The sequence below is a fragment of the Odocoileus virginianus genome, chromosome 20 (assembly GCF_023699985.2).
Source record: "Odocoileus virginianus isolate 20LAN1187 ecotype Illinois chromosome 20, Ovbor_1.2, whole genome shotgun sequence".
Classification (NCBI taxonomy): domain Eukaryota; kingdom Metazoa; phylum Chordata; class Mammalia; order Artiodactyla; family Cervidae; genus Odocoileus; species Odocoileus virginianus.
Window position 1 is genome coordinate 48,119,291 of NC_069693.1, and position 27,051 is coordinate 48,146,341.

Below are 27,051 nucleotides of genomic sequence, written 5' to 3' on the forward strand. Positions count from 1 at the left end.
ACGAGACTCCACTTTCTGACATAACTTGGGACTTAGTGCATACACTTGTGAATTATTTCATTTCACTGAATGCTTCTTTAAATAAAAGGTAGAATCCTATTCTGGTTCAGTATCCCTGCTTAGCACAGCACTGAATGAGGGGCACCTTAAGAAGCAACAGTAAGTTCATTGCAGGACCTCAGGGGAGCAGCAGGAAAGGAGCCAGAAGCATGGCCACAGCCTCTGTGCTCCTGGACGCTGGTTGGGGGTCTCCAAGAACACGTCCAGGATCAGTGATTCCTGGGGGGAGGGGGGCACTCAGCACAGAGCTGTCATCACAGCTGACCTATTACAGCGAGAGGATGCAGAGCAAGGTCAGCCCCGGGGCCAGGAGGTGGGTGGTGAAGTCCCGGCACCAGCCTCCAGCCTCCTCTCCAGTGGAGTCGCACAGGACGCGCTGAACTCCCCCAGCCACGAGCCGAGGCGGTGCTGCGCACTGGTGTCCAGCAGGGACGCCTAAGAGAGTCCGCGCCCAGGGTTTCTACGCGGGGGGCTGGTCCCACAAGCACCCTCTGCCCGACACCCACCCACACCCCAGGCTGGCAGGAGGACAGCAGGAGCCCAGTGCTGGCGCTGCTGTCTGTACACACGGTTTAGGACAGGGAGCCGCTTGCCACTCCCTCCCCAGGTCCAAGCTCCCAGACGCCGGTCGAGGGCCCACCTTGGAAGCAGGCTTCCTGGAGACCCCTGTCTAAAGCCTCTGTGTTGACTCTTCTGCACATACTCCTAATCCTGAGGGGGACTCGACATGCAAACCTGCTGCACTCACTCCAGAGGTGATGCACCCCTTGGCAGCGCCGCCGCGGCTGTCCTCCCCTCCTCCACCAGCCCCTTCCCTCGCCAGCTCTGCAGCGCCTGCTGGCTCCCAGCTCTGTCAGCCACGTGGATCTCAACAGGTCTCAGGTTTTCCCCTCTTATTCAGTTTGTCTCCAGTGTCTTCCAAGTACAGCTTAGCACAGGAAACACAAATTTGGGGAATTCTTCCTGATTGCATATTTCCACAAGACGCTAATATTAAAAGATGACTCTATTGAAATTGATCCCCTTCGACATATCATGCTGACTCTAAGTTGAATTTTCTGCTTAGGAACACAGTGACACAACGCAGCAACGGCCTTCCTCCAAGAAGGGCAGCACCAAATCAGACAAATGATCTTCACTACGAGAGGTGGCATTAGTGTTGGAGCTGTGAACAGGCAGACCAAAGAACACTGGACGGACAGGTCCAAGACACAGGAAGTGTGAGAGGTCTATCAGGCAACAGATAAGAGAGGCTTTGGTAAATATTGGTGTGACAGTGTCAGGGCAGCCGGTAGGTCGGGAATTCAGAGTAGATGAAACAGAATGTTTGCAGAGAAATAAGCCCACAGTCAAGAAAACAGAGTTGGAAGAAGATTTCTTAAACAGGACAGAGAATGTACCGACCAGAAAAGAAAAGCTAGATAGATTGGACTTTATTCTAATTAAGAGCTTGTGTTCATTGAAAGACAGCATGCAGATAGCAGAGGCAGGCCAAGGCCGGGAGGAGAAGACACTAATATTTCCAAGAAAAAGCTTATACCCAGACATACAAAGAAATGCTGTGAATCAATAAGAAGAAAGTTTCTATCCTGAATTCTCAGGCAGAGGCTGTTTACTGCATGGATCTTTGCATATGCTTTAACTTAGAAAACACAATAGGGACTGTGGCTATTACAGGATTGCACTTTGCTCAGTCATATTTGAATAGCTGCAGTGTTTAATTATCCACTAGGTCGTTATGGAAGAATTCTCAGCTGTAATTGGTGGTTGCACCAGAATAGTATATCGCCTGAATACTTCTCTCTCCAGTGGATTTTTTTATGGGCCAAGTTTTCACAGTTTTGAGCCTGGGCAAACGCTTACACTTTTTAAAAGACATGTGATTGAACTGCACAAAGTTGATCCGTTTTGAGAGATCCTTAATGTCCTTGAAGTGGTTTTCGTGGGTATAAAACAAATGGTAAATTTGAATTGGTCCCTTTTGTAAGAGTTTTGAAATCAAGTCTGCTGAACAAAGTTATGCCCTTGCTCTAATTTTATATACTTATGTCTATCAATAGATATTGTGATACCTGAATTAAAAAAGAAAATAGAAAGACTGAATAGCCACTGCACTAACCAAATAGCCAAGCACGTGAAAATATGATCAAAACAATTAGTCAGGAAAACACAAATTAAAAATAACAAGATATCACTACATAACCACCAAAATGGCTAAAATTAAAAAGATTAGAACTTTCCTACACAGGTGGTGGCTAGCGGTAAAGAATGCCCCTGCCAGTGCAGGAGCCCTAAGAGACAGGGGTTCGATCCCTGTGTCAGGAAGATCCCCTGGAGGAGGGCATGGCAACCTGCTCCAGTATTCTTGCCTGAAGAATCCCAAGTCCAGGGGGTCACAAAGAGTTGGACACGACTGCAGGGACTTAGCACGCACACACAGTGCTTGTGGGAATGAAAACTGGTACAGTCACTTTGGAAAATGTCTATCCTAAGCCCAAGAAGAAGGAGGACATGAGGTACACTAAAGACACATACAGGGAACTTAATTTTAGCTTTATTCCTAGTAAGTCCAAATAGCAATCAGCTGGAGACCAGGTAAGCCAAAAGAAAGGCTACATAACAATTAGAGAGAACAAAGCATTGATCACAGCACTCAGCAGCAAAGATGAAACTCACAGACATTATGCTGGGTGCAAGAATCCAGGGCAAAAATTACTTTATACAAAGTTCAAATACAGGCAAAACTGAGATGACAGAGGTCAGACAGGGCACTTCTGGGCAGGAGAGGAGGGTTGAATGGAAATTGACAGATAAACCACCAGAGAGCCTTTCCAGGGCTGGAACATTCCACATTGCTCTGCAGGGGGCAGGGGGAGGGGCAGGCACACACATGGGAAATCCATCCCGCTGTGCAGCTATGGTTTGTACAAAACACGAACACACTGGCGACTGACAACTTTAGGGCAAATGACGAAGACATTGACTCAAGCAAAGATTCCTGATACACCTTTGCGAGGTCAGGAGCCGAGCCCCGATTCCACACACAGGCAGCCTGGGCCCCCAGGTGCTAGAAGGTACATGATTCATCCAGGAAAACCAAGGAGTACTTGAAAGCTTTCAGTTTACCCCAGCAGATGAGGAAAAGATTCATTCGTTAGTTTATCCAACATAAAAAAATGGCTACCAGCAGACGAATGGATAAGGAAGCTGTGGTACATATACACCATGGAATATTACTCAGCCGTTAAAAAGAATTCATTTGAATCAGTTCTAATGAGATGGATGAAACTGGAGCCCATTATACAGAGTGAAGTAAGCCAGAAAGATAAAGAACATTACAGCATACTAACACATATATATGGAATTTAGAAAGATGGTAATGATAACCCTATATGCAAAACAGAAAAAGAGACACAGATGTACCGAACAGACTTTTGGACTCTGTGGGAGAAAGCGAGGGTGGGATGTTTTGAGAGAACAGCATGTATATTATCTATAGTGAAACAGATCAGCAGCCCAGGTGGGATGCATGAGACAAGTGCACTGGGAAGACCCAGGGGAATCGGGTGGAGAGGGAGGTGGGAGAGGGGATCGGGATGGGGAATACATGTAACTCCATGGCTGATTCATGTCAATGTATGACAAAACCCACTGCAATGTTGTGAAGTAATTAGCCTCCAACTAATAAAAATAAATGGAAAAAAAAAAGAGTAAAAAAAAAACGGCTACCGTGTATTGAGCAATTAAACATACAGGGGTGTGTGTGTGTGTGAGCGCGTGTGCCCATGCCTATATGTGTATGTGCACAAATGGTCCGATTTTTCATACAAGAGGTTATTCTCCAGTAAAAGTGGCATTTCTTGACGGTGGAGAATCGGAGCTGACTAAAGTGCCTTGGGAAGTGAAATACTCAGAAACTTGGTAAAACCTGCCTGCTCTGAAGATAAGACCTTTACTCCCACTTGCTTAGGTGTAGTTTCTCTTTTAACTGAATCAGTCACTTTATTTGTTCAAGGTGGACTTATGGTAATTTATGGTTGCTAGGGCTTCCCTGATAGCTCAGTTGGTAAAGAATCTGCCTGCCATGCAGGAGACCCCGGTTGGATTCCTGGGTCAGGAAGATCCCCTGGAGAAGGGATGGGCTCCCCACTCCAGTATTCTTGGGCTTCCCTGGTGGCTCAGCTGGTAAAGAATCCGCCTGCAATGCGGGAGACCTGGGTTCAATCCCTGAGTTGGGAAGATCCCCTGGAGAAGGGAAAGGCTACCCACTCCAGTATTCTGGCCTGGAGAATTCCATGGACTGTGTAGTCCATGGGGTCACAAAGAGTCGGAGACGACTGAGTGACTTTCACATTCACTTTATAGCTGCTGATATTGCACCAATCTATTTCTTTACTCTGAAAGCATAATCTGAGATAAGTCCGTGTTTGTTTATATCCTGAAATTCATTACTTTAAAAGGCACTGTGCATTCATTTCTTGGATGTTTATTCAATTCCTGCTCTGTGTTATGTATCTAATTCACAACCAAACTCCAAGGTGGGAGGGGGATCAAAGCATATACAATTGTAATGTAAAAAGAAAGAATTATGTTAAGCCTTTGATAACTTTTTTGCCTCACAAATGTAAATTTTATTCACATTAATTACCAGTAAAAGAGCTTGAAACTGTCCTGGAAAAGAACAGCTCTTCAAAGTAAAAAGATATTAAGCATAAGGAGTTTGAGCAAGCTCCAGGAGATGGTGAAGGACATGGAAGCCTGGAGTGCTGAGTCCATGGGCTCACAAAGAGATGGACGTGACTGAGCAACTGAACAACAAAGCATAGTTCAAAACTATCTGTTATTGTTTAGTCACTCAGTTGTGTCTGACTCTGGAACCCCATGGACTGTAGCCCACCAGGATCTATCAATTAAATTAGGGTTATTACCAGGAGATACTGGTTTACCAAAAATATACTTTTTTTTGGCCATACTTCGCACCTTGTGGAATCTTAGTTCCCCAGCCAGGAATTCAACTCAGGTCCTTGGCAGTGAAAGTATAGAGTCCAAGCCACTGGATTGTAGGGAATTCTCAGATTTACCAAAAATAAAAATTCTGACTCGCAGCATGTTGTTGCTGTTTTAGTCGCTAAGTCTTGTCCAACCCTTTGCAATCCCGTGGACAGGAGCCTGGTGGGCTATAGACTGTATGTAGCCCATGATTAAAGCACAACTCATTATTAGTAAATCATTGTTGTGCTATTTTTACAGTCTGTAGCCCTCCAGGCTCCTCTGTCCATGGAATTCTACAGGCAAGAATACCGGAGTGGTAGCTATTTCCTCCTTCATGGAATCTTCCAGACCCAGGGATTGAACCCACATTTCCTGCATTGATAGGCGGATTCTTTACTGCTGAGTCACCAGAAAAGCCTGACTTGCAGCAGATATGAGTGTTTTTCAATTTTAATTTGCATATGTAACATGGGGCACTTAGTACATTTGGGGTAAGTATATAAGTGTTAGTCGCTCAGTCATGTCCAACTTTGCAACCCCATGTACTGTAGCCCATCAGGCTCCTCAGTCCGTGGGAGTCTCCAGGCAAGAATACTGATGTGGGTTGCCATGCCCTCCTCCAGGGGATCTTCCCGACCCAGGGATCGAATCCACAGCTCTTATGTCTCCTGCATTGGCAGGCGAGTTCTTTATCACTAGCCCCACCTAAGAAGCCAAATAATCCAGATGAGCTTATCCATATCCATCTCCAGGTTATCCTCCCACACACATAACAAATAGATCTCCAATAAATGTCTGGCTTAGTCACAGGAAAAAAAAAAACATAAAAACAATGATTTACCTCGAAACAAGAATCACAAATTTCAGGAATTCTAAGAAGCTTTTAAAATAGTGCACTAGAACTCTATGCTATGCTGTTTCTAAGGGATGAGACTGAAGACTCTGTAATGGTCTTTATTTGTAAACAATCTTAACTTCAGACTTATGTGCCATGTGTGGCTTTCAGCCTTATGTGGCATGTGGCAATTGTGTGTCGGTGGGCAGAATTCCTCCCATGTTCCCTCAGTCCACCTGACACCGAGCTGTGCTTTAGTCATCTTTCTAAAAATGGCACAAACTGCCTGGAGAGGTGGGGACCCACCCTCCCTGAAAGCTTGAAAGGCCAAGTGCTTGGTCACCTGTGAGTGATTTCTGCAGAACTTGTTCCTGGGTTACTGGAACAAGTGCACTCCTGGAGAGTGCACTGCTTAGCCCATAATGTCCAGTCCCTTCTAACTTTAAGATTCTGTGATTCCAGTTCCACTTCTCTGTCACCTACTGGTTCTTTGGTAAATAACTCCTGAACAAAGGCAGTTAAACTCATTCCAGGCCGTGATTTCTTTCACTGTCATCACATGGTCAGCTGTGATGTTCCCATAACCCTCTATGGAAGAAGGATGCAGGGAAGAGATCAAAGGTAGCACCGGCTCTCCAGGCCAAGGCAAGAAGTGAGACCCTTTGGTTCCTAGAATTGTGTTGCAGACCTTAGAAGAGAAGGTGAAGGGGAAGGACTAGGTAGCTGTGCAGACCTGGGTGAGACTGGCCATAGCAACTTCAACCTGCAGTTGCTTTCTCTTCTACAAAACACTTGATCTCAAATTGTCTCATCTGGTTCTCATAACAACCTGGAGGCAGGACAGGTATGACTGTCCCCATTTGACAGATGGGAAAACCAAGGCTCAGGGAAGCTGAAGCCTCTAAACTTCAAGCCTGAGGTTCCTTCCAGGCTTCCAAGCTGCTCTGCTCAGGGGAAGGAGGTGCAGCTGAAGCAGAGGGGTGCAATTCACACCTGTCTCCTCCTCTGGAAAATTAAAGGGCTGAGCTAAACAGGTGCTTTGGTTTCTTTTAGACCTAAACTCCTCATTTCTCCAGGCAGGGTTGTGCCAAACCAGAAAAGGAAACAACTGGGAAGTCTTGGTGGGAGAGGCACTGGGGAGAGGACACCAACAGTCAAAATTTCTTTACAAGTTAGTCATTTCCTCCCGGACATCCTTCTTGTTCTGACCTCTTCATCTTTACCTCTGTCACCCACTCATGCCAATAAATGCGTCATCACCTGCGAGTCTAGCTAGAGATGTGTGAAAATAACAATTCCTTCGTGTCCTGCTCCCAGGATGAGGATAAAAGTCATATTCATATGAGGGTCAGTTTGCATGAGGGTCATGTATGTTCACACCAAGCCTTGGAGGTGTTCAGTTCTCTTTTCCTCAGTCAGCTCGTTCTTTGGGTTGCCCTTGGGCCACCAAGAGTTTGGGACCCTCCTTTTGTGCAATAATAGCCAGAGACTCTCTTTCAGATTTGTCTGTTTCATCCCAAGATGCAGGATTCCAGATGCTGCTTCCGACCCCTGAAACCCCCCCACAATGAACAAGCAGAGTTACTCTTTCAAGCTACACAAGTCAGATTTCTTTTCCCTAATGACTATTCTTATGCTGTTATTTCCTCATTTGCTGCTTGTGTTAGATTATTGTTTCTACACTTAAATTTCCCTGAACGATACTATGGTGTGAATGTTTGTAACCTCCCAAAATGCATATGTTGAAATCTAATGCCCAGTGCAATGGTTTTAGGAGGTGGTGCCTTTGGGAGGTGATTAGGCAAGAGGGTGGAGCCCTTATGAATGGGATCAGTGCCCTTATACAAGGCAGACCATTTGCCCTCCCCACTATGTGGAGGTCACAGCTAGAAGGCACCATCTATGAACGAGAAATCACCCTGTTGCTGGATGTTACAAAAGAAAACATGACTGAGTACAGACTACACCATGTTCATGGATTAGAAAATACATACCATAGACATAAGCCAAGACAAGCTGGAAGGACGATATGGAGGATTTACCCTCCCAGATGTCCGGTCTTATCATAAATGTGTTGGAACTAAGAGGACATGATAGTGACACAGATTAGAGCCTGAAACTAGTGAATCCACAGGGCCAATCCAGCAACTGTCTCCCTGTATATATACCCTGATGTGTGATAAAGGGAGCCTTAGAAATCAATGGGGAAAGATGGAAGAGAAAATGAAGTGTCAGTTGCTCAGTCCTGTCCGACTCTTTGTAACCCCATGGAGCCCACCAGGCTCCTCTGTCCTTGGAATTCTCCAAGCAAGAATACTGGGATGGGTTGCCATTCCCTTCTCCAGGGGATTTTCCCAACCCAAGGATACAACTTGGGTCTCCCACATTGCAGGTAGATTCTTTACTCTCTGAGCCAGCAGGGAAGCCCAAAGAAAGGCTTATTAATAAATGGTGAAGGACACTGACTATCCATAGGGAAATAAAAGAAAATTAGTTTTCACGTTGCACAACAAATGTTCAGGTTAAAGATCTAATTATAAAAGGCAACCTATAGAAACCCTTAGAAGAAGATATACGGAAATAACTTCATAGCCTCAGAGTAGAGAGGATTTTTCAGACCAGACACAAAGAAGTACAAACCATACAGGAAATAAGTAATATATTTAGGTTTTCTACACCACCAAAAAAGAATTAGTGAATAAGACCACAGCCTGGAAGATATGTGCAACAAAGAATACAGAGACTTTTAGCCAGAAAGTGTAAGAATTCCGACCAAACAGGGTGGAGGGGTGGGCGTGGGGAGTAAGCAAGCCAACAACTAAAAGAAAAATATTCAAAAGCTACAAGTAAAATTTAGAATTACCATGTGACTCAGCAACTCCACTCCTAGGTGTGACCCAGCAACTCCACTCCTAGAAATGAAAACGAACGTCCATACAAGACCTTATACACAAAAGTTCACAGCAGCCATCACCCGTGATAACCAAAAAAGTAGAAACAAACCAAATACCCATTACCTGATTACTAAACAAAATATGACACATCCTTACAATGGACTATTATTGAATCTTGAAAGCATCATGCTAAGTAAAAGAATCAGCTATAGAGGACCACATACTATATGATTCCATTTCTATGATAGCTCCAGAATGAGCAAATCTATAGAGACAGGCAGTAGACTGGTGGTTGGCAGGGGAGTTTGGAAGAGTAAGGGTTTCCTTTTACCCATGCTGTACACTGATTGAGGTGATGTTTACACAATTCCGTGAATTCACTAAAAGCCACCAAATTGTACACTTTAAATGGGTAAATCGTATGGTATGTGAATTATACCTAAAAAAAGCTGTTCTTGGGGTTCTTAGGTAGCTCAGTGGTAAAGAAACCGCTAGTCAATGCAGGAGTTGCAGGAGATGAGGGTTAGTTCCCTGGGTGGGGAAGATCCCCTGGAGGAGGAAATGGCAACCTACTCTAATATTCTTGCCGGGATAATCCCGTGGACAGAGGAGCAAGCCACGCAGGCTACAGTCCACGGGGTCACAAAGAGTCAGACAACTCACGCAACTGAGCATGCATGCACACAAAGCTGTTCTTAAATACTCCTTATCTAAATGGATAATTCACAGAAGAGAAAACTCCAATAAACACTTGAAAGATGGTCACCTGCAACACTAATGAGGAAAAAGCAAGTGAAACAATAAGGCAGATTTTCACACTCATCATACCAGCAAAAATCTCCAAGTCTAGCAGTGCCAAGCATGGACAAGAGAGTAGAGAAACAGGGAGCTTCAAACACGCTGCTGGACGAAAGTTGATGTCCCCTCATCAAAAAGCTCTGGGGGTGTCCAAAAAGGATGAAGATGCCCACACTCTCCAGGTCAACAATTCCACTTGCAGGCAGAGACCCTGGAGAGAGCCTCACACGGGAGCTCCAGAAGACACACCAAAAGGATCTGGGGCAAAGTCTGCTACCCTGAAACGTGGGGACACAGATGTCAGTCCAGCGGTGGGCAGGTAAGTTGTGGTGTGGGAATACGGGAGAGCATGACCCCACAGGTCCTGTGGCAAACCTCACAAATATAATCTTGAATCAAAACCACAAGTTACAGACTAAGCATACACACTATCATGTCATTTATATAAAGTTTGAAAGTATGCACAACAGAACTATGGGTTGTGTATGGAATCGTACATACACAAAAATAAAATTAATCTCCTCTAAATTCATGTGAGTTGCTCCCCCTGAAAGGGAAGAAGTAAGATGAGCTCCTGAGTGTCCAGCCAGGCCAGGCTGGATCTATTACGGTTTGTGCAATAAAAACAGGCAGGTGTGGGTATCGTGTCACTTGAAGACGAGTCAAATTGGAGGTGGGTGATTACTGAGTTGTTCTTTTCTATATCTTTCGAATCTTCAACATTTTTGAGAAAAAGCATTGGTATCCATTGCCATCCTAAAGGAAATCAGTCCTGAATATCCACTGGAAGGACTGATGCTGAAATTGAAACTCCAATACTTTGGCCACCTGATGTGAAGAACTGACTCATTTGAAAAGACCCTGATGCTGGCAAAGATTGAAGGTGGGAGGAGAAGGGGGCAGCAGAGGATGAGATGGTTGGATGGTATCACTGACTCAATGGACGAGTTTGAGTAAACTCCAGGAGATGGTGATGGACAGGGAAGCCTGGCATGCTACAGTCCATGGTCTTGCAAGGAGTCAGACACAACTGACCAACTGAACTGAACTGATCCATTGCTACCCTGCAATGTTCCCATGAACACATACGTATTAATGTAGAGACCCCCAGGCAGCTCCCTGTGGCGGGTGGTGTCCAGAGAGACCAGAAACCTGGCTGCCAAAGACCAGGGTCCTGATGGGGTGGGGTAAGGGGTCAGGGAGAGTGGAAGTCGGGAACTCAGCAGTCAGAACAACGGATACCGGGAGCCCCGGCAGGTAGACCTCAGGTAGGAGCGGTTCTGAGAGCAACCACCAGTGGCCAGAAGGACTTCAGCTAAAAGCAGAAATCAGAAGGACACATCCAGAGGTGAGCAGCACACAGCAAAAGAGAGAGGCGGGCAAGAATCCGTGTGCTCACAGTGAAACAGAGGACGAGGAGTGGGTTCTGGGCCTGGGGCCACTGTTTAGAAAATGTACACACACAGCATATGCTGAGTAACCGGGAAGGAGGGGCAAGAGGAACCACGTCTCCTCTCTCAGGAAATCTGGGGCCTCTGCCTGGGGAGGATGGGCCAGGTGCGCAGATCACGGTAATTCAAAGCAAAGTGTTCATGTAGTCGGAGGGCTCTCCCGTGGGGCCCAAGAGACAGAGAGAGAACGCTGCAGTGACGTGGAGACCACCATCACCCAGCAGGACCCGATAAACCCTTCCCAGAACAGACCCCGCTGCATCCTCCGCTGCCTTTTGTCTGTAGAAAAACTTCAGTCAAGGCATAAATTTAATCAGAGAAGTGAGAAAATACAGGAAGAAAGGAAAACAGTCAAGCAAGATAAAAAACACTTTAGCCATTAAACAAAGTTAAGGATCTGAGTTCTTCCTCAAGGATGACAGATAATATTCGGAGCTATGTCCTTTGAGCTGTTGAGCAGGTACTGAAACCCCCACCACATGGGAGAAGTCAAGCTGCCCACAAGCATGTTGGACATCAGACAGGTTGGAAGCAGAATATCGATGATGTTGATGCCCCATTACCTCACCACCAGCCAATCAGAAGAGTGTCCACGAGCTGACCACGCCCTGCTCCTTGACTCTGGGTGGGACACACAGTCTTGAGGGCATTTGCCTGCTGTGGCCGGCTTTGCCTGGCAAATTTCTACTTCACCCAAACTCTGTCTCCGAGATTTTATCCAGCACAGGTGAACAAAGGCCAGATTTCACCAACATCATCCACAAAGTTCCTCCCCAGGCTGCTTGCCCAGCTTCCTGACCATCAGGGAAGGCAGGCAGCTGCCCAGCAGCATCCCACCCCAATGAACACACGCAGAAACTAAGAGGCAGTGAGGCCCCACGAGTCGACTGACCAGGAGCGGACAAGGAGGAAACCCAGATTCTCCGATGCAAAGGAAGGGGGCTTGCTCCCTGCACGGAATTCACCCCCAGTCGGAACATTCAAGAAAGGCTTCCTGGGGGAAGCAGAATTTGGTGAAAAAGGCTTTTCACAGGTGGAGGAAGAGAAGACCAAAGCAGGAGAGAGATTCGTGTCAGGGACCCCGAGGGTGGGGGTGAAGCGACAAGGGGTAGAAAGCCCAGTTTCATTCTTGGAACCAACGGTGCCTCCTGCGTGTAAGAGCAGTGTCGTGACAAACACGCTGAGTGTGCCAGGGGCCAGGTGTGTCCCCACGGGTGGTGTCCAGGTACAGCTTGGAGAGTAAGGGGAGCACGGGGCGGGGAGTCGGGGGCGGTGCTGGGTGGACTCCTGAGCGGGTCTGGACATGGGCGAGGAGTCCCTTAGGAAGGTCCCCACGATGGATCACAGGGAGTCTCCGGGGGCGTCTTCACTTCAGGTTGTCGATAGATTGAAAGGGCGCCTTGTGTCACTGAGAAGAGTTTTCTGTGGGCGGTGGGTCTCCCTGACCATGACCCTGGGGGTTTCCAGAGTGGCAGTTCTCCTTCCTGGACTCCCTCCTCCCACCCTTGTCTTGTCCCAAACACAACACACTCTGTGCAGAAAACATTAATTTTTCATATCCTCAATTTTTTAAATGTGATTTTAATTCTGTGTCCCTTAATAAACACTACGCAAATCCCATATTCAGAAAAAGTTTACAACTATCTGCCTCTGCAGTAGCCAAGCATCCCAACACCACTCGGGTCCACCTTGTGAATGTCCTAAAATCCACTGAACTGTGCACTTTGAAACGGTGCATTTTTATGGCATGTGGAATCTAACTCAATAAAAAGAAATGAAGAGAAACCAGCATAAAACAGCAGTTGTGGGTCCGCGAATGGAAGCATTTCAAGGTGAGTGTAATGGTCGATTTTTAGCTACTGTGCTATTTCAGAAAAATTATAAGTGAACATTCAAACTAAAATCGCCAAAATTTTATTCTACCTAAGCTGTCGAGCGACATGGTTTTCACCCAAGATTTCCCACTTCTCTCTTCTGGTTTTGACTGGAGGAAATTTAAAAATTATGTCATCCCAAGGCATTGAGGTTGCCCGTCTGCCTGCTGTGTAGATATCATCAGGAAAGAGCGGCGGAGGAAAAAGAGAAGAGAAAACACAAGGGGCCTCGGGGCAGAGGTGGTGATCAGGCAGCCTCGAGGGGGTGACGCTTAAGGTGGGACCTGAGAGAAGTCAGCTGGCTTCTGAAGTCGGGTGGGTGAGAGTGGTCTGGAAACGACAAGGTCCCAGTCACCTCGGATCCAGTGGATGGAGGCTGCCAGTGTCTCAGGAGAAGTGGCAGGGAATGTGGGTGTTGAACTTGAGACTGAACTACATGAAACCAACTGCTGTCCGAAGCCCCGCGGGAGTTTCCTCCTCCCAAAAAGCATTTAGGAAGTTTCACGCCATAGGAAGGATGGGGGTTTTGACTCATGTCCACTCAGTGCTTTCCCGATTAGATAATTTTGGGGAGTTTAAAAAAAAAAAGGTCAGTCCTCACCATAACTTAATCCTGTTCAGAAGCTCTTTAACGAAGGGGTTAGGGTGGAGGGAGGTGGTAAAGGGAATGAATTGTTATTTCCAAGTTGCAAGACAAGAATGCAGACAAGTTACAGCAGCAAAAACCAGAAAACTGAGATTTTTGTCAGGAAAAACTGGGACTTCTTTAGGAAGGTGGGGAGGCCTCTTAGCCTTTCTTTGTGCCGAGGGCTCCCTGGTGAGTTCAATGGTGATTGCTCCAGACACATGGCCACGTGCTAAGCCCCAGGGCCTGGGAATGTGACCTTATTGGAAAAGGGGCCTTTGCAAATAAAATTAAGGATCTCGACGTGAGGTCATCCTGGATTTAGGGTGTCCTTATAAAAAGACAGGACTCAGCAACATGCAGAGGGAGGCAGAGATGGGAGTGAGGCAGCCACAAGACAAAGACCACCAGGGTGGCCAGTGGCCCCCAGAGAGCAGGCACAGAAAGTCCAGAGTCCCTTCCCCTTCACAGCCGGCCAGCACCTTGACTTCAGACTTCTGCCTCCAGAGTTGTGAAGAAACACACTTCTGCTGTCTTAAACCCGCCCCCCAAGCGCCCCTGCCTCCGCCGCCACCTTTTAGCAATTCATTACAGCATCTACAGGAAACTCGTAGAGCTTCCATAGCAGTCTGGTGAAGCTTAATGGGCCCCTTATCAAGAATGTTTCTGAAATGTGAATATGATGAAATGCACAGGATTGGGAAAAAACAAAACAAAAGCAGTTGTACTGAAGTACATGTCTCTCTCTGATAACTGAAGACACCCCGGGAACGCTGACAACTGGTGACTTCCAAGTATCAGAAACACTTAAGCATAGCCACTTGGCCAGGGGAGGGGTCACCTCTCACTGGCGGCTGTGTATGAATTCCGCCATAAACACAGCGTGGGATCCCGAGGCTTCCTCCCCCAGACGTTCAGACTAAAATGCAATGCAAAGTTTCAGCGCCAATGTGAAACCCCAAACAATGGCTTTGAACAGGGATAAAGGAATACAAACCACTCCTGTCGAACATCGTCTACTGAATTTCCCGGTGAAAGCCACAAGAGCAGTGCACACCTTTACCTCCAGGAATGGGTGCACAGTCGACTCTTCAAGGGGCCCAGGTGGCCTCCAGCACAGGATCTGCTCAAGTCCTAGCTGTGCCCAGAGCTAGTGTGCATGGCCTGCTGTGGATAGGGTTCCTTACCCTGAAATGGGGTCCAATATTCATAACCAGGTGGGAAAAGGGATTGTGATGACCAACCTCTCAACAAATACTGTTTTGCTTTCAAAATATTCAAGATGCTCTCTCCCTAAAATCACCACCACGTTCAGAAACCCCGAAGGAGCAACAGTGTCAGCATCAAATCACAGTGTCCCCTGGCCTGTGTACTCAGCAGGAAGACAGCACCAGTTGGCTGTGGTCAAACACTGGGAAGATGGTTAGCTTGGAGAAAAAGAGAGAACTCCCAGAAACAATCACCAGAATCAGCACGACATCAAACTACAGATGCCTCAGCCCCTGCAGCACTTCCCCTTCCCCTCCTCCAGGGAGCCGTAGCCTCAGAACAGCCAGTAAACCTTACTGTGACATCCAGACAGGTAGTGGGAGGGCCTGCCACACACTGAGCCTCACTTGTAGTAATGGGGTGAACAGAACCCAAAACTAGCCCACAAGCTTTCCCATCTGATCCCTGGATGATGAAGGGATGAGACACCACACCTTGACTTTGTTATTTTATGGGGCAGAAGGAGTTCAGCAGGTGTAATTAGGGTTACTCATCTGTTGACCCGAGTGAATCGAAAGGGAGATGATCTGGGTGAGCCTAATCAAATCACATGCATCCTTAAAAGGCAAGAGAATTTTCTCCAGCTGGTGGCAAAAGGGGAAGTCGAAGGGTCAAAGCATGAAGGGGCCCCGTGGAAAGCATGAGAAGGGATGTGCGTGGCATCTGGGAGCAGAGGCTGATCCTGGATGACCTCTAGCAAGGAAACAGAGACCCTCAGTCCTACAGCCACAAGGACCCAAAGTCTGCCAACAAGCTGGGTGAGCTTTCCCCAGCCGAGCCTCCAGATGAGAATGCGGCCCAGTTGAGACCTTGGCTGCAGCCCATGAGACCCTGAGCAGAGAACACAGTTGGGTCCCTATGAGCTTCTGACCTACAGAATCAAGATGACAAATGGGTGTTGTTGAAAGTGACTAAGTTTGTGGCAACTTGTTATCCAGCAGTAGGAAACAGACATAAGTAACATTCCATCAGGAGCATGCCAGCTGCTTGACCAGCTAGAACAGCTCAATTCACATAGGGAGGATGCAGCAAGGAGTCCACACAGCACCTGTTACTGATGGTCCCGTCTACTCCTCCATCCAACAGGGCAGCCACCAGCCACATGTGGACACCACATATTTGAAACGTGACTGGTATACAGTACACCAGATTTTGGAGACTCAGTATAAGAAAAAAGAATGTAAACTATCTCTTTAACACCTTTTATATTGATTACATGTTGAATTGATAATACTATGATTCTACTGGGATAAATGAATCTATATCATTAATGTTGCTGTTGTTTAGTCAATAAATCATGTCCAACTGTTTGCAACCTCATGAACTGCAGCATGCCAGGCTTCCCTGTCCTTCACTATTTCCTGGAGTTTGCTCAAACTTATGTCCACTGAATCAGTGATGCCATCCAGCCATTTCATCCTCTGTTGTTCCCCTTCTCCTCCTGTCTTCAATCTTTCCCAGTATCAGGGTCTTTTCAAATGAGTCAGTTCTTTGCATCAGGTGGCCAAAGTATTGGAGCTTCAGCTTCAGCATCAGTTTTTCCAATGAATGTTCAGGGTTGATTTCCTTTAAGATTGACTGGTTGGATCTCCTTGCTGTCCAAGGACTCTCCAGAGTCTTCTCCAGCACGCCAGTTTGAAAGCATCAGTTCTTCGGCACTCAGCCTTCTTTATGGTCCAATTCTAACATCCATACATGACTACTGGAAAAACCATAGCTTTGACTAGATGGACCTTTGTTGGCAAAGTGAAGTGTCTGCTTTTTAAAACTCTGTATAGGTTTGTCAGAGCTTCTCTTCAAAGGAGCAAGCGTCTTTTAATTTCACAGCTGCAGTCATCATCCAGTGATTTTGGAGCCCAGGAAAATAAAATCTGCCACTGTTTCCATTTTCCCGTCAGCATATGCCATGAAGTGATGGAACTGTATGCCATAGTTTTCTGAATGTTGAGTTTTAAGCCTGCTTTTTCATTCTCCTCTTTCACCTTCATCAAGAGGCACTTTTGTTCCTCTTTACTTTCTGCCATTAGAGTAGTATCATCCGCATATCCAAAATTGTTGATATTTCTCTCAGCAATCTTGATTCCAGCTTGTGAATTATCCAACCTAGCGTTTCACATCATGTACTCTGGATATAAGTTAAATAAGCAGGGTGGTAATATACCGCCTTGATGCTATATTAACATTGATTTACCTATTTCTTTTTAGTTTTTAAATGTGATTTCTAGAAAATGTTAAATTAGGCCTATGGGTCACCTCATATTTCCACTGGACAGAGCTGACCTAGGTATAATCTCCTGTTATCTTCCCAGCTCCCCTGTGAGGTGGGTGCTACCCAGTGGTCCAGAGGAGAAAACTGACACTTTACAGTGTAAATTGATCAACATCAGAGGGTGAGGGAGTGAACCAGAGATGGGGACCAGGTTCGCCAGAGCCCAAATCCCACTCTCTCCCAGGTTGGCAGATTACCCTCTCAAATGACTGCAAAGGCCTGCATTCTCAACAGAGGCTGCTCGTGCCTTAAATCAAACAAATGGCTGCAGATGGGGACAAAGCCACAAGCAGATCAGCTTAGGGAAGGATTTTGGGGTCGGGGGAGACTTTTCACCACCCTTCAAATTTTGCTCTAAGAACTCACTCTGATAAGCCCAAGGAAATAGATCTTAGAAATGAGAGATGAAGCAGTCATTAGGGAAATTTCGGGGTTCTTGATCTCCTTTTCTGTGATATCCAAGGACATGTTATAAGATGAAACTGGAGCCCATTATACAGAGTGAAGTAAGCCAGAAAGATAAAGACCATTACAGTATACTAACACATATATATGGAATTTAGAAAGATGGTAACGATAACCCTATATGCAAAACAGAAAAAGAGACTCAGATGTATAGAACAGACTTGTGGACTCTGGGAGAAGGCGAGGGTGGGATGTTTCAAGAGAACAGCATCAAAACATGTATATTATCTAGGGTGAAACAGATCACCAGCCCAGGTTGGGTGCATGAGACAAGTGCTCGGGCCTGGTGCACTGGGAAGACCCAGAGGGATCGGGTGGAGAGGGAGGTGGGAGGGGGGACCGGGATGGGGAATACATGTAAATCCATGGCTAATTCATTTCAATGTATGACAAAAACCACTGCAATGATGTAAAGTAATAGCCTCCAACTAATAAAAATAAATGGAAAAATAAAAAAAATTAAAATAAAATAAAAAAGGCTAGGGAATTCCCTTGTGGTCTAGTGATTAGGACTCCACCCTTTCACTGCCAAGGGCACGAATTTGATCCTTAGTTAGGGAACTAGGATCCCACGGGCTGAGCGGCACAGCCAAAAAAAATTTTTTAATTAAAAACAAAAGGTAAGAAAGGTTATTAAATGTCCATTGCCAGATGAATAGATAATGAAGATGTAGTGCATATATACAAGGGAATACTACTTAGCAATAAAAAAAGAATGAAATAATGCCATTTGCAGCATGGATGCAACTAGAAATTATCATACTATGTGAAGTAAGACAGAAAGACAAATATCATCTGATATCACTTTTATGTGGAATCTAAAATATGGCATAAACAAGTCTATTTACAAAACAGAAAGAGACTCAGACATAAGATAGCAGACTTGTGGTTTTCAAAGGGGAGGGAGGTAGGAGACAGAAGGATTAGTAGTTTGGGACTAGCAAATACAAACTATTATATTGATATACAGGATGGATAAACAACAAGCTCCTACTATAGAGCACAGGGAACTGTATTCAACATCTTCTCATAAACCAGAATGGAAAAGAACATGGAAAGGATATAACATATAACTGAATCACTTTGATCTACAGCAGAAACTAACTCAGTAAATCAACCATTGTGTGTGTGTTAGCTGCTCAGTCTTGTCCAACTCTTTGCAACCCCATGGACAGTAGCCCCCTAGATTCCTCTGTCAATGGAGTTCTCCAGGCAAGAATACTGGAGTGGATGGCCATTTCCTTCTCCAAGGGATCTTCCCGAACCAGGGATCAAAGTGGGTCTTCTGCACTGCAGGCAGATTCTTTACCACCTGACCCACCCGGGAAGCCCAAGTCAACCACATTTCAATTGTACAAAAGAAAGAAAAAGAGAGGTTATAATCCATCTTTATAAATGCCTTTCATAAGCCCTAGCATTTCAATTACTAATATATGGGTAAACGTGTTGGTTATTTTGATGTAAGTTCCACCCAATAATCTTTCAATTACCCAAAACAACACTGCATAGGAGCTGGCCCACTGGGCTTGTCCCGCTATGGACACAGTCTGGGAAAAGAATGGGCAGTGGTGGCCTGTGCCCAGCAGGACACAACCCCTCCACCTCCCTGAAGGCCAGCCCCTCAGGGGATCAGGGGCCAGGGTCACCCTTGATACCAGGAGAAACTGAGGCTTACTTTAGGAAGTGGCGGCTTACGGGGGTGGCCCAGTCCCTCATAATCACTCACTGTTTATCTGTTTGCAGTCTATCCATTGATCTTAGCAATACTTTATGCTGCTAGTATCCCATTTCAACTCAAATTCAATTTGCACTCCTTCGTAGCAAGTGTTGAGCCACTTACAATTCAGTGATCATTGTGTCAAGGATGTTGAGTTCCAAATTTCTTTCTTAGAAAAGCTGTCATTGTAATTGCCATGCCTATCATCAAGGACTTAAAGATCTGCCAGGCATGCCACCTCCCAGGAGGCCTCCTGGGACTGTCCTTGGGGTGGAGGTCGAGGGAGGTGGGATGCTATTGGTAGGGGGATCTCCAGGGTCATGTTTTGAAATTCGCTGTAGACTTGTTTTTGCTAATAACATGTGATACTCTTGGTTACTTCTCAAAAAATCTTGCTTCAAAGATGCTGACCTTGCTCACATGGACTGTGGCTCCAGCAAGGAACTAGGGTCCTTCCTGCACATCCCGGGATAGGCTGAGCATGACCCGGGAGACTGTGCTTCCTTCTGAGTCACACGACCATGCCGGGGTGACTGTGGGTCGGGAAAGACAAACACCCAACTCAAGCCCCAAGAGCTCCACAAGCTGATTACTATTTACATTGGAGATGAACTGAAATTCTTTGTTTACAAAATTATGGCTCCGCCCTTGAGCCTTTGTATATTTTAATTTTTATCAAGGGTTTTAACCTGCTGGCATCTCATATGGGCTAACTTTGGATGCATTAACCTGAGTCTATCCTCGGCTTAGAATTAGAAGGGAAATGCTGGAATCCTCTAGACCCTCTCCTTCCCGCAGTGGTCCACTGATTACCTGATCTGTACACATATATTCCTAGCAGCAAGATTCCTAGTAACCAAAAGGCTGAAACAACCCAAATGTTCACTGATGGACAAAGGAATAAACAAACGCAGTCTGTCCATACAACTATTATTGTCTTAAAAAGCAAGGAAACGCTGATACACACCACCTCATGGATGAGCCATGAGGACACTGCTAAATGAAAGGAACCAGACACAGGACAAATGTGTGTGATTTTGCTTACACGAGGTACAGTCAATAGGCAAATGTGTAGGGGCAGAATGCAGGGGCTGGGGGAGGAAGTAAGCGGAGTCCACGTTTAACAGGGAGCGTTTCAGTTCGGGAAGATGAGACAGTTCTGGAGGCAGATGGCGATGATGGTTGTACAACAACATAAACGCACTTGATGTCACTCAACTGCGTGCATAAAAGTAGCCAAAATGATATGCTTTATGTTATGTATATTTTACTACAATTTTTAAAATTTTAACACTTCAGCAACAGGAAAACAGATCAGATATAATCTTCAACTGATAAATACTAACCTCATGAGAATGAAAACTTTCCAGTTGTGAAATACTGAATCAGTAGCTAGCCAGGGAATGCAGCATGGTGGGAAGAAAAAAAATGAAACTGCTATTTTCTTGAACTTGAGGAGCATATAAAAACATATTTTGGATATAAAAATATATTTTAAAATATGTGTAAAAATTTTTGAGGCGTTGAAAGAGAATATAAAGATCAATTTCCATGTGAGTCTGTAAGCTGCTTGTCTTCACTTTCTAGTGCTTTTGTTTCCCTGCTCTTCACTGTGGATTTCACTTAGGGCAGTCCCCTGCTAAAATGGTCTTATTTTTTTATAAAGATACTTCTAGGAAATGTCCACACTGTAGAAAAGCATAGGAAAAAAATTAAAATTCCCCCAAGTTAGGTCACTCAGTATAAACACCATCAACATTTGGATAACACTTTTCCAAATCCCTAGCTATTCTCAGGGTTGGAAGTAGGTACTAGTTGGATAGATTAGTAGAATAGACAAATGATTGATAGATGGGTAGATAGATAGATAATGGATAGATGATGGAGTAATGATGATAAACAGATAAAATTTACATAAATAGAATCATTATATTTGCTCTCTTATTTTCTCAGAAAAAACACTGTTTAGATAATTCCATGTTAAGGGATATACATCTATCTTCAGAATATATGATGATAAAATTCACCCAGAAGATGAAACAATCTAAATGTGTAGGCACCTAGCAACAGAGAATAAAAATAAGTGAAAAAACAAATTGAAATGAAGGGAGAAATAATCATATTCTAAAATTATACTTTAGGGAATTCCCTGGCAGTCCACTGGTTAGGACTTGGCATTCTCCCTGCCAGAGCAGGTTTGCCGATCCCTGGTTGGAGAACTAAGATCCCAAAAGCTGTGTGGCACAACAAAAATAAATAAATTATACTTGGAGACAGGAATATAAAAGAGCTGAACAACACAGTAACCAACTTGACCTAACCAACACTTACAGCACAGCCCATCCAACAAGAGAAAACTCTAAAGATGGACCACGGCCTCAACCATACAACAAACCTTAACACATTTAGAATAACTGAAATCATACAGAGTAGGTTCTCTGACCACAGTAGAATTAAACTACAAATTAATGACAAAAAAAAAAACTCAGAACCCCTCCCCACAGGAAAAAAATGTGGAAATTAAACACACACCTAAGTAATTCCTGGGTCAAAAAGTAAGTCACAAGGGAAATGATAAAATGTTTGGAATGGAATAAAAATGAAAATACAAAATATCAAAATCTGCAGGATGCCAGTAAAGCAGTGCTTAGAGGAAAGAATAGAGACATCAGATGCTTATATTAGAAAAGAAGGTTGTTTTCAAGTAAGTAATCTAAGCCTTTACCTTAAGAAATAAGGAAAAAGAAGAGCAAATTAAACCCAAACCAAGCAAAATGAGAGAAAAAATAAAGACAGGAACAAGTGTGAATTAAATTTAAAAAGAAAAACAAAAGATAAAGTCAATAAAACCAAAAACTGGTTCTTTGAAAAGATCAAGAAAATTGAGAAACCTCTAGCCAGACTGACCAAGAAAAAAAGAGGAAAGACAAACGTGACCAAAATAAGGAATACCATATTATCTCAGCTATATTAGACAAAGAAAAAAGCAATACTATAAACAACTCTATAAGCAATTTGACAACTTGGATGGAATTGACCAGTTCCTTCAAGGATACAGACTATGAAAACTCACTCAAGAAGTAGATATTCTTCTAACTAGTCCTGTATTTAAAGAAATTGAGTTTGTATTTTTAAAAAGAAAGAAATCCCAAGCCCTTTCCCAAACAGTCAATAAAGGAATAATACAAATTCTACAGTCTTTTTCAGAAAAATAAAAGATGGGAAAATTCCCATCTCATTCTGTGCAGCCCAAACCAGAGGAATAATACACAAGGAAGGTAAACTATAGCCCAATATCCCGCATGAATATAGGCACAAAAGTCCTCATCGAGATATTAGCAAATCTCAGCCATTCACGAGAAAAATACATCAACACCAAGTAGAATCTAGTCTGGAATTCTAGGCTGAATGAACATGAGAAAATCAAGCAATTAGCAGGTTAAAGAATAAAACCACATCGGTATCTGGATCGATACACAAAATGCATTTGACTAAATTTAACATTCACTCATGACATTAAAAAAAAAAACTCTCTCAGCAAATGAATAATACAGGGAAACTTCTCTAACCTGATAGAGGACATTTACAAAATCCCTACAGCTAACATTATACATAATGTTAAAAAAAACTGAATGCTTTCCCCCGAAATTCAGGAACAAATTCAAGCAAGTCCAGTCTCTCCCTACTGAACTGAAAACATGTCTTTCCAAAATCTGTACACAAATCTTACAGCTTTGGCTTTGTTCACAATTTCTCGAAAACAAAAATATAGAAATCCTTCAGTGGATGATTAGATAATGAAATTGTGATGTGTTTCCACATAGTGGTATAGTATACGGTACATTTCCACCTGACGGAATGTTGTTTAGTCGCTAAGTTGTGTCCGACTCTTTTGAGACCCCATGGACTGAAGTCTGCCAGGCTCCTCTGTCCATGGGATTTTCCAGGCAAGAATATTATTAGAGGCAGTTGTCCAACCAGAGGTCCATGGTTGCCTTGGATTAGGGACAGAGGGGGAGTTCAGACTACAAAGGTGCAACCTGAAGATTGGGGGGGGGCGGGCGGGGGCACACTGTTTCCTGGTCTGGTGGTGGCTGCAGAACCTCACATAGTTATTAAAACATAAAGACTTGTATCTCAAAAAAAGTGAAATTTACTATGTACATGCCTGTGTGCCAAGGGGCTTCAGTCATGTCTGACTCTGTGATTCTATGGACTGTAGCCCCCTAGGAGCCTCTGTCCCTGGGATTCTCCAAGCTCTCCTCCAAGGAATCCTCCCAAGCCAGGTCTCCTGCATCTCCTGCATAGGCAGGCGGGTTCTTTACCACTAGTGCCACCTGGGAAGCCTGAAACTTAGTATATGAAAACTTTTAAATACTTCTTGTAGAAGCTAGAAACACATACACACACACACACGTCTATTTTCTAGCCATCCTCCCAGCTGCATTCTTACAGATAAACTTTAGATTAATTGTGGGGTTTTTTTTAAGCTCACAAATAATTTTCTTTGAACTATACTGAATTACAGCTAATTCATGAGAAACGGACATATTTTCAACAGTAGGTCTTTCTATCCAAGAACATCCATATCATCTTTTACACTCTTTAACAGAGTCTTCAATCTTTTTCACCTCGGATCCTACACATTTTTGTGACAATTTTCCTAGGTTTTTAAGGCATTTTGTTGTTACTGTGAATGAAATCACTTTTTACATTATGATCTCTAAATGATCATTATGGGTTTAAAGGGAAAATATAGGTTTCTGAGTAGCTATTTTATAACTGGCCACCTCAACTGACCTCCTAGTTGGTATTAATTTCAGTTATTAATTAATATGATGACATATGCTTACATCACCCACAAACAGTGACTGCTCTTGGCCACCATGTCTATGTCTGACTTCCCTTTTCTCACTGTGATGACTAACGCTTCGAAAACAATGTCAAGTAATTCCACTTTTATTTTCTAAGTTTCACCCGCAAGGAGGAGGCCAAGCAGCTCTCCAGCCCCTTACGCTCCGGCATCATTTTTCTAAACTCAAAGACAGAAGAGTGGAGCCTGTATACACACCTCTGTATTTCTCACAACGTTCCATTCATTAAAAATTAATGACTCGGCAATACTGGAAATTTTAAAGGAAGAAAGCAGCTTGTTGCTCCCTTACCACTCCAGCCAGCCGCCGTCCGCTGTGTGTGCTCATCCTGTCTGATTGGCACTCGGTTGTTGTCGGAACATAGGAAGTGTCAGTTCAAAGGCTGAAAGCACTTCCTGGATTCTGCACGCAGACTCCTAGACCCAGACGGGCACTCGTGCACATTCCCACCTCCCCATCAGAAACGGGGGTAAAAGAGTGGATAGCAGAAAACATCAGAGTGACAGCTCCTCTGAGGGCAGCGGTGAGATGACAGGAGAGGAAGGAACTGGGCGTGGAGGCACCCAGAGGGTGACAGAGCTGGAGAGGAAGAGGACAGCTGGTGTGGCCGCACCATCAGGCTGGACCAGCCGATCTGGCGACTGCAAAGTCTGAGAGAACTGTCCCTGCCCTGGTCGCTGGCTGTCTGGGCGACATGAACAACTCCCCTTAGTAAAGAGAGCAAACAATTTCCAAGGACACTTTCAGCTCCGAGTTCACGATTCAGTTTCCTAGGGGAAACGAGGCACCTGGGATGAGGTCTGGACTGAAAGAGCAAGACAACTGAGAAGCAATCCCAGGTTTTTCCAGACCATGAGGTCATCCACTCTTTGTGTTGGAAAGGACCGGATGGCTGACCTAACATAATTCCCCCCGCTTCAGGAATCCCCTTTCAAACACCCTTGACATCCCAAGGCTGATTCTGACCCTGTGTCCCTCCCAGGGGTCTAAACAGCAGTTCTCAGATTCTGGTACAGGAACAATGCCAGTCTGAGACAGTCTTCATCACTGACAGCTCAAATATCCTTTCTTTCATAAATGATAACACTGCCACATGGGAGGTAGATTTTTAAGCACCTTATTGCAAAATCAAGGCATCAACTCCCCAACACACCCAGGTTTTCCTTCCGACTAGTGTTTGAAAGAATCACCTTCAATGTGGGAGACCTGGGTTTGATCCCTGGATCAGGAAGATGCCCTGGAGAAGGGAAAGACTTCACTCCAGTATTCTGGCCTGGAGAATTCCAGGGGTCACAAAGGGTCTGAGCAATTTTCGCTTTCATTTTCAGTGTTTAAAACACAAAAGAGTAAGAAGCCTTAGAGAACATCATATATGATCAAACTTGTCATATATGAAAGCAGGACACAATACAGGAGTGTCTGCATGTTTCTGTGCAGATGATAAAGACACACACAAACACGTGGTTTATGGTGGAGAGAAATTTTTCTCCCCTCTCACACCCTGCATGGTGAGTATCTAGGACCACAAGATGGGGACACGGGAACACACACATCATCTAACACTCACCTGTCTACAACTGATGAACTTTCATGTTAATTACTGAGCAAAGGAACAGAAGTTTGTCTTGGTAGTCTTATGTCTGACATTTGAATAAGCAGCAAAGGTTTAAGACAGTCCTCGAAACTGGGAAACGTCACCAAGGTGTGGTGAGATGGGGACCTCCTAGGTGTGAGGCAGGGCTTCTCTTGAACACTCATCAACCTGGGAGTTGTGTACGATTTTAAAAAATGCAGGAGGAGGGGAAGGTGTATATTTCAGGTATAAGGTGTACATCTCATCCTCAAAAGGCATTAGACCATAGTGACTGTTTGTTCCCACTGTAACATGAGTTACAGTATTTAAATCATGTCCAGCTAAAAATGCTTTTGATCACAGCATACTACCAACTTCACAAAAAAATAGACTATATTCTTCATAGGCAATGGAAATATTATAATAGAAATGTTATTGGATAAAGTATGAATAGGTTTTCACAAGAGGCACTGTGCTTTAATCTTACTTTTTTTTTTAACTTTAAACAATTTTTATTACACAAAGGTTGTCACATAATTGGATATTTCTCTACTCTGTACACAATTGTTCTTACTCTCCACAGAAAGGCTGCTTCTTAACTTCTCATCTGGTGACAGCAAGCACTAAAATCCTGATTTTAACAGAATAGTAATAAAAATGCCTCAGTGATTTAAGTTGAAAGCAGTACATTGGTACATGGCTCGTAAGCTCATTTATCAGGAATGTACAAATGTCTTTATTTAAAAATACAAAATAAATTATCTGTAGGCATGGACAATGACAGCAGTAAACCATTCTATATTGTCAACTGAAACCAGTAACTGATGGTTATAGTTATTTTCTTAAACATCAGCCAGCCTTTTCTTCAGTCATCTCCTTCAACTGACCTCTCCTGAAATTATTGGTGAGGAACACTGCCTTGAACTTCCTCTCACAGTTCATTAATAATGACAAAGCACTATTCTAGGAATTAGAACATGCCACCTCCCATACCACCTCCCATAATCTTACTTTTTCCTGGAAAAAATCAGAACAGAAGAGAGCCTAGATCCACTTAGAAGAAATAGATCCAGTTAGAAGTGGCCAATTGATTTTCTACCAGTTAAAGGTAGAAAGGTGCCAAGGCAATTTAAAAGAGAAACAATAATCTCTTCAACTACTGGTAGTCCCAATAGCTAAACAATAGGGCACTCATATAAGGGGGAAAAAAGAACAATGATGCATATCATATGCAAAAATGAACTCAAAATAAATGAGATATAAATGTAAGAGCTAAAACTATAAAACTTCTAGAAGAAAACGTAAAGTCACATAAGTGACCTTGGGTTGGGCAAAGATTTCTTAAACAGGACACA

The 27,051-nt window shown here is 44.2% G+C and overlaps 1 protein-coding gene across 1 annotated transcript in view; it reads right to left on the minus strand.

The window, feature by feature from the left end:
• The window catches only part of IRF8 (interferon regulatory factor 8), a 49,080-nt gene extending 24,591 nt beyond the window's left edge, over positions 1-24,489 (minus strand). The window contains exon 1 of the mRNA XM_070451434.1: positions 24,415-24,489. The gene's annotated coding sequence lies outside the window, so the exon portion shown is untranslated. The remainder of the gene's footprint in view (positions 1-24,414) is intronic.
• Positions 24,490-27,051: the final 2,562 nt, after the last annotated feature.